At 45.2% G+C, this 13892-nt stretch overlaps 1 protein-coding gene across 5 annotated transcripts in view; it reads left to right on the top strand.

Annotated features, from left to right (window-relative positions):
• ADGRB1 (adhesion G protein-coupled receptor B1) overlaps nt 1-13892 on the top strand; it is a 525063-nt gene that overhangs the window by 287343 nt on the left and 223828 nt on the right. The window lies entirely within an intron of this gene.

Below are 13892 nucleotides of genomic sequence, written 5' to 3'. Positions count from 1 at the left end.
CGTGATGGTCTAGCGGGCTTTCGGGGCAGGTGCCCAAAGTTTGCGCATGAGAATCGGCGCTACTTGTGATTCTGTTATGGGCATGTGCCTTTAATAGGATCACACTCAGCGCCATTTTTTTGGGGTGCCCATTTTTGACCATGATTTGTAGAATTTCCCGCTATGCGCAAATTACTGTACTAATACTGCGTTGAATTTATGATGCAATATTACGGTATTGGGGCAATTTTCGCTAAAGACTGCCCAAATGTGGTCACTAAACTGCAGGGTTCTGAGTGTGAATTCTATAACAGCATTTAGGCTAGGGTTACCAGATTTTACATATGTAAAATCCGGACCTCTAGCTCCGCCCCCCAGGCCCGCCCAGTTCTAACCATCCACGACCCATTACATCCATGCCACGCCCCAGCCTCTCCCCCTAGCTCTGCCCCCTTAGCCTGCTTGTCTCGGTTGGGAGGGCATCCACACATGCTTACCTTATCCATAGGTTGAGTAGGCCCTGTTGAGAAGGCAGTTCTATAACTGGTCACGGCTATTTAGGTAGGGTTACTAGATGTTTGGGAAAACCCGGACATGTCCTCTTTTTAGATACTGTTCGGGTGCCCAGATGGATTTCCAAAACCCGGCAGTTTATCCGGGTTTTGGAAAGCCCTAAGCTCGGGGCTGCGTCCGGAGGGACTCGCGAAAACTGATGGCAGCCTTTCAGGGAGCCGTGCGGGGCCAGCTTGGAGCACGAAAAGTTCGCTCCTGCCTTGTGTGCCATTGGCCGCAAGATATGAGTAGGCAGCTGTCCAGCGAGGGAGGGGCAGGAGCGCGGAAAGCTCGCTCCTGCCAATACACCGCTGGACCACCAGAATTTTTAAAAAAAATAAATTGTTATAGTCACTCCATAAGACGCACAGCCATTTCCACCTACTTTTTGGGGAAAAAAGTACTTCTTATGGAGCGAAAAATATGGTCATTTTAAAATAGTATGTTAGAACTTCATTTGAAATTAGTCTTTAAGAGAAAACTACCAACATCTCCTTACATATAGAATGCTTTAACATATAAGTGAGTCTTCAACAGTGGGTCAAGAGAGTGTGTGGCACAGTGGTAAGAACTACCACAGCCTCAGCACCCTGAGGTTGTGGGTTCAAACCCCATGCTGCTCCTTGTGACCCTGGGCAAGTCACTTAATCCCCATATTGCTCCAGGAAAAGTGTGAGCGCACCAGGACAGACAGGGAAATATGCTTGAGTTTCGTCAGCCGTAAGCCTGAAGTCATTATGCCATTGTATAGATCCATGGTGAGGCCCCACCTGGAATACTGTGTGCAATTCTGGAGGCCGCATTACCGTAAGGATGTGCTGAGACTGGAGTCGGTCCAGAGAATAGCCATCCGGATGGTCTCGGGACTCAAGGATCTCCCGTACGAGGAACGGCTGGATAAGTTGCAGCTATACTCACTCGAGGAACGCAGAGCGAGGGGTGACATGATCGAGACATTCAAGTATCTCACGGGCCGCATCGAGGTAGAAGGAGATATCTTCTTTTTCAAGGGTCCCGCGGCAACAAGGGGGCATCCGTGGAAAATCAGGGGCGGGAAACTGCACGGGGACACCAGGAAATTCTTTTTCCAGACCCCGCCCCCATAATAGTACTAATTGCATCTTGCACGTCCCGTGCCTCAACTAGAAGCCTTCCCTCTGACGTTGCAACTTCAGAGAGAAGGCTTCCGGTTCAGGCGCAGGACGCCCGTAGGAGCCACTGCCCGTGACTTTATGCACCGAATCAGTTAGGAAGAAGGAGCTGGCTCAAAGATAACACCGCATCGATCGCACCGTGGACCGGTGGATGTAGAACACTGTTTTGGGCCTAATGTATGTGTTGGCCCTGTGGACCGGCAGGAAATTTCTGTGGACCGGCACTGGTCCATGGACCGGTGGTTGAAGAATACTGACTTAGACTATAAGTGGTATATAAATACTAAAATAAATAACAGTTTTCAAAATGATCTGAAATCAGAACATAAACCTCAATAACCCATGCGTTGCATTCCTTAATCTTGGGCCGACTGCCGAGATTGCTGACATCCTGGTCTTTTTATAATGCACGTCATGGCCACATTCAAGAGACAATCTCTTTGCCGTTTGTGAGCGCAATTCAAAGTTTGCCATATATTTTTTTCAAGGCCTGCATCAGATACTGTGCTGCCTCCTGTGAAGAACACAATGTATTACAGTCAATATTTTACACTTCCCCCTCCCTATTCGCCTGCATTGGAAAAAAAAAAAAACAGCCCCGGGACTTGGATCGGGGCAAGGAGGGTGGTGATCAGAGGAGGAGGGAGGTGATCGGAGGAGGAGGCGGCGATCAGAGGTGGAGGGGGGCGATGTGAGGAGGAGAGAGGTGATTGGAGGCAGAGGGAGGCAATCGGAGGCGGCGGGGGGGGCGATCGGAAGTGGTGGGAGGTGATCGGAGGTGGCAGGGGGCGATCGGAGACAGAGGGAGGTGATCGGAGGCGGAGGGAGGCGATCAGAGGCAAAGGGAGGCGATCAGAGGCGGCTGGGGGCGATCGGAGGCGGAGGGAGGCGATCGGAGGCGGGGGGGATCGGAGCACGGACCTTATCTGGGGGGCGATCGGAGCATGGACCTTACCTGGTGGTCTAGCGGTGACGTGGGGCAGGAGAGATCTTCTTACACTCTTGCCCCGTGCAGACCCCATACTTTGAGGTCCCGTGGTCTCACGAGACTACAATAGGGAGTTCCTGTTGTCGTCTCGTGAGACCACGGGAACTCACTGCACGGGGCAGGAGTGTAGGAAGATCACTCCTGCCCCACGTCACCACTAGACCACCAGGTAAGGTCCGGGGGTGGGTCCGAGACGGCCCAAAAGTTATTCGAGAATTTTCGCTATTTGCGGGCCGGCTCTGCCCCTAACCCCTGTGAATAGGGAGGGAGAAATGACTATTCGATACGGTATTCAGTGGGCAACCAACGTAATTGTTTCGGTACTGGAGACGTGTGTTCATACCGGCTTATGCTTTCTTGTGTTCGTTTAATTTAATTTTGTTGTAAACCGCACAGATCTGCAAGGTATTGAGGTATGCAAATAAGGGAACCTTTGATTAAAGTGCGGTAACCAATTTAGCACGCGCTAATGATTATCGCACGCTGAATGCTAAGGCGCCCATAGAATATAATGGATGCCTTAGCATTTAGTGTGCGGTAATCTTTAGCGTGCGCTAAAAAGGACCCCTAAATTGGTTATGTTATGTATATAATCTTCAGTTTAATAGAAATAAGAATATTTTCCTTATTTCAACTAGCGACCTTTAAAGATATTTCTTAGGCCCTCAGCGTCACCACTCAGAACTCAAACTTATCACTGTTCTGAGCTTTACGTGGCAAATCGTCACTGGGTCTAATTTTTCATTTTAGCTTCTATCAAGAGCTTTAAATACTTCCAATACTTATAGTTTTCTATAACTTATAATTTAATTTCATTTCATTTCACTTAGCTTATATGTTGTTGTCTCTATTTAGAGATGTCTTATATCAAGCTGAGGGCCTAAGAAATATCTTTAAAGGTCGCTAGTTGAAATAAGGAAAATATTCTTATTTCTATTAAACTGACGTTTATGAAATAGCCACCTGAAGTTTTGTATGCTATAAAAATATTTGATGTCTATAATCTTAGCATGGAAATGGCGCTTACTTTTAGGCATGAGCCCTCAGATTCTATAAATGGCACGCACATTTCTGCATGGAAAATTGCATGCTATCCTGAGGTGCACGATAAACTAACCCCCTCTGTTGCTAACGTGTAGCGCCGGCGTTAGCGCCGGTAACCGCTCTGACGCTCCTAGAATTCCTATGAGCGCCGGGGCAGTTACCGCCATTGCAGGCGCTAAAACCCGCCCTACACATTAGTGAAAGAGGGGGTAAACTGGCCAGCGAGCCAATTATTCATGATAATAATAATAACTTCATTTTTGTATACCGCTATACCACAAGCCGTTCAGAGCGGTTTACAGAGGAAGAGACTGTACACAGACAGCGACGTTACAGAAGAAACTTTCAAATGACATTAGTAAGCCGAGAGTAATTAGGTATATCTGGAAGCATTTCTGAGATACCACAAGGCAGGAAGGAGTCAGAGAAATTTTTCAAAGAGATAGGTTTTAATTACCGTATTTTCACGCATATAACGCGCGCGTTATACGCGTTTTTACCTACCGCGCATACCCCTCGCGCGTTATACAAAATTTTTTTTACATAGTTCCCACCCCGCCCGACGCCCGATTCACCCCCCCCAGCAGGACCACTCGCACCCCCACCCCGAACGACCGCTCGCACGCGCTCCCACCCGCACCCGCATCCACGATCGGAGCAAGAGGGAGCCCAAGCCCTCTTGCCCGGCCGACTCCCCAACTCCCCGACAATATCGGGCCAGGAGGGAGCCCAAACCCTCCTGGCCACGGCGACCCCCTACCCCCACCCCCCACCCCACACTACATTACGGGCAGGAGGGATCCCAGGCCCTCCTGCCCTCGACGCAAACCCCCCTCCCTCCAACGACCGCCCCCCCCCAAGAACCTCCGACCGCCCCCCCAGCCGACCCGCGACCCCCCTGGCCGACCCCCACGACACCTCCACCCCCCTTCCCCGTACCTTTGGTAGTTGGCCGGACAGACGGGAGCCAAACCCGCCTGTCCGGCAGGCAGCCAACGACGGAATGAGGCCGGATTGGCCCATCCGTCCCAAAGCTCCGCCTACTGGTGGGGCCTAAGGCGCGTGGGCCAATCAGAATAGGCCCTGGAGCCTTAGGTCCCACCTGGGGGCGCGGCCTGAGGCACATGGGCCCAACCCGACCATGTGCCTCAGGCCGCGCCCCCAGGTGGGACCTAAGGCTCCAGGGCGGGTGAACGGAGAGTCGGGACGGCGCACGGAGAGTCGGGGAGGGCGAAAGGAGAGTCGGGGTGGCCAGAGGAGAGTCGGGGCGGGCGAAAGGACAGTCGGGCTGCATGCGCGTTATACACGTGAACGCGGTATACAAAAGTTTTTGTACATAAAATCGTGGTTTCTGTGCGCTATACCCGTGTGCGCGTTTTACACGGGTGCGCGTTATCTGCGTGAAAATACGGTAGAGCTAATAATTGGGATTTGCGTGTTTATCCTGCATAGCGCTGGAAAATGGCGCAAAACATTAAGTGGTCTAATTGCAGCTTCTTATTCCTACCAAGATTTTAGGAAAAATGTTAAAACTTATCTCTTTGATAAATTTCTGTGACAGTATTTTGCCGACCACTGCCAGCGTTATACCAGCGAAATTCAAGGCTGGGCATCATTTGTGCTCTGGCATTGAATTGCCGGATATACGGAGCCAGCAAAACCATACTGCAATATTTAGCATTTAACTTGCCTTATATATATATTTTTTTTTTTTCATAAAGATAGGACTGCTGAATATTTATTTTCTATACTGTTCTGCCAGGGGAGCTCAGAATGGTTTACATGAATTTATTTTTCCCTGTTTGGCTCACAATCTATCTAATGTAACTGGGCCAATGAAGGGATTAAGTGACTTTCCCAGGGTCACAAGGAGCAGTGTGGGGTTTAAACCCACAACCTTAGGGTGCCGAGGCTGTAGCTTTAACCACTGCACCACTCTGGAAATCAGAATGTTGTAAAAGTGATCCAAGTGTAGGACAATCCAGCCATTGTGACATCACTGATAAGGTTGGCTCTTATTGGTGGAATGAGGCATTATGACATCACAATACCAGCTCTGGTTATCAGAGGCTGAAACTTTTCACACTATTTATTCAATTTTCTCTACTGTTCTCCTTGGGGAGCTTAGAATGGGTTTACATGAATTTATTCAGGTATTCGATCATTTTTCACTGTCTGTCCTGGTGGGCTCACAATCTATCTAGTGTACCTGGGGCAGTGGGGGAGGATTAAGTGACTTGCCCAGGGTCACAAGGAGCAGCGTGGATTTCAATGCACAAGCTCAGGATGATGTGTCTGTAGCTTTAACCACTGAGCCATACTCTCCCCAGTATGGTTTAACTGGCTGTGACACTTAACCAGCTAAGTGCTGGCTCCATCTCTGGAATCTCCCCCAAATAGGCAATTTTGGCTTGTGTACTAACCAGACATTTTCAGCGGTACTATCCAGTTAAATGCTGTTGAAATTGCCCAGTTAGCTTCAGATGGCAATTTAATTGGCCGTTTGAAAGGTTTGAACATTGGGCCCTAAGATTCTACATTTAGGGTGAATGTGGGTAATACTTGATCATTACAGGCTGTTTTCCAATGCTAGTATCTATAATGAAGAGTTTACCCATAGTTCCAGCTTGGAAAAGAGACGGTTGAGGGGGGAGATATGATTGAAGTCTATAAAATCCTAAGTGGAGTAGAACGGGTACAAGTGGATCGATTTTTCACTCTGTCAAAAATGACAAAGACTAGGGGGACACTCGGTGAAGTTACAGGGAAATACTTTTAAAACCAATTGGAGGACATTTTTTTTTCACTCAGAGAATAGTTAAGCTCTGGAACGTGTTGCCAGAGGATGTGGTAAGAGGGGATAGCGTAGCTGGTTTTAAGAAAGGTTTGGACAAGTTCCTGGAGGAAAATTCTATATAGTCTGTTATTGAGAAAGACATGAGGGAAGCCACTGCTTGCCTTGGATTGGTAGCATGAAATGTTGCTACTTTTGGATTTTTTTGCCAGGTACTAGTGGCCTGGATTGGCCACCGTGAAGACAGGCTACTGGGCTACATGGACTATTGGTCTGACCCAATAAGGCTATTATGTTCTTAAATAAATAACACTAGTGAGGGGAAAGCTGTTCAGTGCCCATATGAGGAGATTAATAGTTCACAGTGTAAATCTCTTGGTAGGGGCGTGGGGGCTGGGATTTACAATTTAACATTGCTACCCACAGTGATTTGATTATATAGACTCGATTACATTTAAGAACAAAAAAGGGCTTCTTTAAGATACAGAGGTCACAAGAGGTGACCCATTATATACTAATTGGAAGAGAGACAATTACTAATCATATACAGTCTATAAACGAGGCAGACGTTAAGCAGGGACCTGCCTGCCCCCTCCTCCCGCAATCTCTTTATCTGTTCATTTGCATTTAGATAGATATTCAAGCTCGTATTCTTAATAATGGATTTCTGATTTATTAATTTTGAGCTCTTTTGACGAATAAGAAAACACAGGCTTCGGTGGCTCCATTTCAGGCCTCCTGCTCCTCCCTCCCCCTCCTTTTCCTGCTCCCCTTTGCTCCCCCTCCCCTCACTCCACACCCCCCGTTTTTTTTTAATTTCTTAAAAGAAGAGAACATGGCAGAAAGAGGATTTTAATTTAGCTTTGTGTGGCTTAGCATGATTAATGAGCCGGAAGAGAAGAGAGAAGTTGAAATTTCTGAATACCTTTCAACATTTTGGTCCTGGCTCATAAGGTCTTATATACTTGTCTCCCTTTACTCCTGTATGTGCTGTCCCAATCTTTGCGCTCCTTCCACTATTTGTTAGTAGTTCCCAGCTACAGACAAATTCTCAAATTCACTTCAATTCACATTATTCTTGTTTACATGATCCAACCAAGCTCTGTACACTTCGCTCTCTGTATTCGCGGGGGTTAGGGGCAGAGCCGGCCCGCGAATATTAAAAAAAACGCAAATAATATTCGAACCGGTTCTGCCCCTAACCCCCGCTTCCCCCGGCTATTTTAAGCCCTGAAAGCCCCCCCCTTAAGCCTTACCTAGTGGTCTATCGGGTTTTCAGGCAGGAGCGATCTTTTCACGCTCCTGCCCCGTGCAGATCGCTCACAGGAAATGGCTGCCTTGAGCTCCCGTAGTCTCTCGAGCCGCTAGACTACCAGGTAAGGCTTAAGGGGGGGGGGAGGGGGGACTTACAGGGCTTAAAATAGCCTAAAAATGAAAATGCATTTTTTGGTTTAAAACCATGAATAAGCAAATCCGTAGATACGGAATTCGCAAATACGGAGGGGGAAGTGTAATAACAATAGAAAGTGAATGAAACATGATGGCAGATAAAGGCCAATTGGCCCATCCAGTATCTCTTCCTCTCCCTATTGGCTAAGGCTGTTTTTTTTTTTTCAAAAAAAATTTTATTTATAGTTTTCAAAATAATTTTCAAGCGTGCAATACTTGTACAGAAAAGTAGATTGAGCAAATATCTTCAAATTTGAACATCAAATTAAATAAAGAGGAACAAAACAATATGCTAAATCTATCTCAAGTCCTCAATTTGGAGAGTAAGATTACTTCAGAGTGATTACAAAGTAAAACAAAATTATCAAGTCTATCAGGAAACTACAGTTTAGCTAATGAGTAAGGGGATCTTTACACTTTCAGATATGGTGGTATTAAGTTCAAGTTTATTCAAGTTTATTAGTATTTGATGGATCGCTTAATCGGTTTGCTAAGCGATGTACAAAATTATAAAAAGAAAGTTAAATTACAAATAGACAGACCAAATGACATAATTTTTGAAGACGAGACAAACTTGAGTTGTGAGGAAAGGGGGGAAAAGTTACAACTTTTTTTAGAAAAAACAAAAAAGGAAAAGAACCAAAGGGAACGAGGTAGTTAAAAATCTGAAAATATTAAACAATCTAAAATTTAAATGTTAAAAGCAAGATGAGATTTAAAGAGTTTTTTGAAGGAGGAGAGGTCTTTTTCGTTTTTTATGTATTGTGGTAATGAGTTCCACCATTGGGGACCCATTACAGAAAACATATCGGATCTTCTTGTGCCTACTATTTTCAGAGAGGGTATAGATAAGAGATTTTGGAAGGTTGATCTGAGTGGGCGTATAGTGTTGTGGGGTATTAACATCCTAGCTATAAATTGAGGTTCATTATAGGTTAGAGTTTTAAATAGTAACAACATGACCTTAAAGAAAATACGATGGCTGATAGGGAGCCAGTGAGAATCGATCAATAGTGGCGTAACATGGTCATATTTCTTGGCGTTGTGGATTAGTTTAATAGCTATATTTTGGATAAGTTGGAGTCTTCTTTTTTCTTTGTGGGATATATTAAGTAGTAGTGAGTTGCAGTAGTCCATTTTAGCTATAACTAACGAATGAACCAGAATATTAATCGAATTGGGCTCAAGAAATTTGGCGATTGATCGTATAAAGCGCAATTTATAAAAACATGTTTTGACTATGTTATTTATATATTCATGAAACAATAATTTATCATCGATTAAGACCCCAAGAATTTTTAAGGTGGAGACAGACTCTAGTGAGATGTTATTTAGGACAAATGGGGTCTTCAACCCTATGTCTTTACATTTCTCTCTCAAGACGTTTAAGAGATATGAAACTGGACAACTGTGAGGGTTCTCGAAAAACATATTTTCAAAACTGATATCAAATCACACACTTGCAAGGAAACCTCAAATAGAAAACACCTCCTATCTCTGTTACTGCTGGTCTCAAAATCAGGCTAAGGCTCTTTACACCTGCATTGTGAGGTCAAAGCTATGCGCCAAGAACTAACGCCAGCTCAATGCTCCCTGCCACCATGATGTGTGCCTCCGTGCTGAATTCGATTTCTGGCGCGTGGGGTGGCTTGCGACGGTGGTGGCAGTTTGATTCCTGCGCTGCCGCTGCCGGGACACCTCTTCTCACCCCCGGACCAGCAAATACAGCAGTCGCGGGGCATTTGCTAGGCCGGCCCACTTCAATAATGCGAGGTGGGCCGGCCTAGCAAAAGCCCCGAGGCTGCCCGGGCTAGCGGATGCTGGACAGGGGGAGCAGGGAAAGGAGAAGGCCTACTGATGGACAGGGGGAGCAAGTAAGAGGTGCTGCTGGACAGGGAGGGGAGGTAAAAGGAAGGGAGAAGGTCTACTGCTGGACAGGGGGAGCAGGGAAAAGGTGTTGCTAGACAGGGGGGAGGTTAAACGAAGGGAGAAGGGCTGCTGCTGGACAGGGGGAGCAGTGAAGGGGTGCTGCTGGACAGGGGGAGGTAAAACGAAGGGAGAAGGGCTGCTGCTGGACAGGGGGAGCAGGGAAGGGGTGCTGCTGGACACGGGGGAGGTGGACAGCCGAGGATAGAGACAGAAAGAAAGAAAGACAGACAGACAGAAAGCGGCCAAGGAGAAAAAGAGAAAGACAGACAGACACACACATCTACTCTAGCACCCGTTAATGTAACGGGCTTAAAGACTAGTTAATACATAATGGTAACAACAAAATTTAAAAACAAAACACAAAGCACACTGTATGCAGAGAAAATCTTAATTATCAAGTTTCAAGTTTATTTCATATTTGATAAAATCGCTTTTTTCAAAGATTACAAAGCGATATACAATAAATAATTTTCAAATAAGGGGGACATACAATGTATGGATAGACAGACGTTCACTTCTTGGGGAAATCGGGGAAGAACTACAATTTAATATAGGAAAGAGAACAAATAAGGATAGACCAATAGGAGTTATATTATATTAGATCAGTGCTTGCCTACTTCAATTAGGAATGACAACTCAGTTTAAGGGGCTCGCTAATCAATTAAAAGCGTCTCTGTATAGGAAACTTTTTAGTTTTGATTTGAATTTCTCGAGGTTCTTTTCTTCTCTTACCTGAGCGGGTAATAAGTTCCACATTTGGGGGGCGGTGACGGAGAAGAGTGCGGTACGTCTAGTATTTATGATTCGTAGGGATGGAACAGTAATTAGATTTTTATCCTCAGATCGTAAGGAGCGGAAAGGAGAATACGGAATGATAACTCGATCTAGGAATAACGGTGTGATGACTTGTAGAACTTTGAATGTAATGAGCGCCTGTTTATAAGTTCTTTGGAGGTTGATAGGAAGCCAATGTGCGTTCTTTAATAATGGTGTTACATGGTCAAATTTTCTTTTACCTGTAATCATTTTTATTTCAGTATTTTGTATCAGTTGTAGTCTTCTTGTTTCTTTTTGTGCGATTCCTTTATAGAGTGAATTACAATAATCCAGTTTTGAAATGATCAATAAGTGAATTAAAATGTTTAGTGAGGGAGCATCCAAAAGTTAGCTAAAGATCGAATCATATGCAGCCTATGGAAACAACTTTTAATGACAGAATTTATTTGGTCATGATAATTTAGTTTATTATCTATGATGACTCCGAGAATTCTTATTTTATTGACAGACTGAATTGGAAAGTTATTAATGCAAATTGGTGGTGGATTCTTGAGGCCCTCTTTCCATGTGAAAAAACATTTATATTCTATTCAAACGCCAATTGGATACGATCCTGAACGAGGAGAATCTACGAGATCCCCATCAACATGGTTTTACGAAGGGAAGGTCCTGCCAATCAAATCTGATCAGCTTCTTTGACTGGGTAACAAGAAAGCTGGATATAGGGGAGTCCCTGGATGTCGTGTACTTGGACTTCAGCAAAGCGTTTGATAGCATCCCACACCGCAGGTTATTGAGCAAGATGAGTTTGATGGGACTGGGTAAAACATTAACCGCATGGGTTAGGGACTGGCTTAGAGGTAGATTTCAGAGAGTAGTGGTAAACGGTACCCTGTCCGATATGATGGAGGTGATCAGCGGAGTGCCTTAGGGCTCGGTCTTGGGCCCGATCCTATTTAACATCTTCGTAAGAGACTTGGCTGAGGGGCTTCAAGATAAAATTACATTATTCGCCGATGACGCCAAACTATGAAACATGGTAGGCAACCGCACAATAGATGAAAGCACAGTGCCCGACAAAAGCTCAATGCCCGACAGTATGACGCAGGACCTACTCCTGCTGGAGCATTGGTCAAAGACTTGGCAACTAAGTTTCAATGCCAAAAAATGCAAGGTCATGCACCTTGGTGGCAAAAATCCATGCAGGACTTACACTCTAAATGGTGAGATCCTAGCAAGGACTGTAGCAGAACGTGACTTGGGGGTGATCATTAGCGAAGACATGAAGACTGCCAATCAAGTGGAGAAAGCTTCATCCAGGGCTAGACAAATCATGGGCTGTATCCATAGAAGTTTCATCAGCCTTAAGCCCGAGGTCATAATGCCGTTGTGCAGATCCATGGTGAGACCCCATCTGGAATACTGTGTACAATTCTGGAGGCCGCATTATCAAAAAGATGTGCGGAGAGTTGAGTCGGTTCAGCGAATGGCCACCAGGATGGTCTCAGGACTCAATGATCTCCCGTATGAGTAACGACTGGGTAAGCTGCAGCTGTACTCACTCGAGGAATGCAGAGAGAGGGGAGACATGATCGAGACGTTCAAATATGTCACAGGCCGTATCGAGGTGGAAGAGGATCTCTTTTTCCTTAAAGGACCCACAGCAACAAGAGGACATCCGTTGAAAATCAGGGGTGGGAAATTTCATGGCGACACCAGAAAATATTTCTTTACTGAAAGGGTGGTTGATCGCTGGAATAATCTTCCACAATAGATAATTGAGGCCAACAGTGTGCCAGATTTTAAGAAAAGATGGGATTGGCATGTGGGTTCTCTTCATGGAGGTAGTTAGGGGGTGGGCCATTAGTGTGGGCAGACTAGAAGGGCTGTGGCCCTTTTCTGCCGTCATGTTCTATGTTTCTATTCTTTTCTTTTTTCCAAAGAAGTCAAGACAGATGACTTTAAAATATAGAACAAAATATAGACAGCAGATATAAATTCTCAAAATGGACACATTTCGATCACTAAATTGAAAATTAAATCATTTTTCCTACCTTTGTTGTCTGGTGATTTCATGCGTCTCAGGTTGCTCTTCCTTCTGACTGTGCATCCAATATTTCTTTCTTTCTGCCTCCTGCACGCTTCCTCTCCTCTGGACCTCATTACCTTCCCCAATCGGTTCAGCGAATGGCTACCAGGATGGTTTTGGGGCTCAGGGAACTCACGTATGAAGAAAGGTTAAAAAAACTGCGGATGTACTCACTGGAGGAGCGAAGAGAGAGAGGGGACATGATTGAGACCTTTAAGTATATTACTGGGCGTATAGAGGTGAAAGATGATATCTTCAGTCTTATAGGGCCCTCAGTAACCAGAGGTCACTCGCTGAAAATCAGGGGAGGGAAATTTAAGGGTGATGCGAGGAAGTACTTCTTCACTGAAAGGGTGGTAGATCATTGGAACGAGCTGCCTCAGAGGGTGATTGAGGCCAGCAGCGTGTTAGATTTCAAGAGAAAATGGGATATTCATGTGGGATCTCTGGGAGAGTAGGAGTCAGGGGGTGGGTCATTGGTATGGGCAGACTCGATGGGCTGTAGCCCTTTTCTGCCGTCAATTGAAAAAAAAAAAAAAAAATCAATATCTCTCTCTGTTCCTCCATGAGTCAAACTTTTCTTCCTCTCTCCTCCACCCCTATTGGCAACATGCCACTCTCTCTCTCACTGTCCATCTGTTTTGAGAGATCCAGGCATCTCTCCCACCCCACAAATGCAAGAAAACTTATCAAGTTTCAAGTTTATTAGTTTTTAATATACTGACTATCAACAAATATCTGGCCGGTTAACAATAAAATTTAAAAGGGTAAGAAGGATAAAAAATAAAATAATTGGCATTTAAAAATAAATGGTGTGAACATAAATAATATCAACTAGACAAACTTGAAAGTGAGGGGAAAAGGGAAGGGAGTGGAAAAGTTACATATTTGAGAAGAAAAGGAGGAAGTGTGAATGGGATAAAACGTATAGGGTAGGGTCGCTTTGTTAAAGCGGTTGGTTGCTTAAAAGAGAAAAGGAACATTTCTCCCTCTCTCATCCCCTGGAGCATGTGTAGCATTTTTCACCACTGCCCACCAGTCCCATGCCCATTTCTCCTTCTATCACCCCTCTCCAGCACCATGCCACAAATCTCCCGCCATCATTATGTCCAATATTCCTCCATCTTTCATCCCCTT

This window comes from Geotrypetes seraphini, chromosome 2 (genome assembly GCF_902459505.1).
Source record: "Geotrypetes seraphini chromosome 2, aGeoSer1.1, whole genome shotgun sequence".
Lineage (NCBI taxonomy): Eukaryota > Metazoa > Chordata > Amphibia > Gymnophiona > Dermophiidae > Geotrypetes > Geotrypetes seraphini.
Note: the sequence above shows the minus strand (reverse complement) of the source record. Positions and strands in the feature narration are given on the sequence as shown.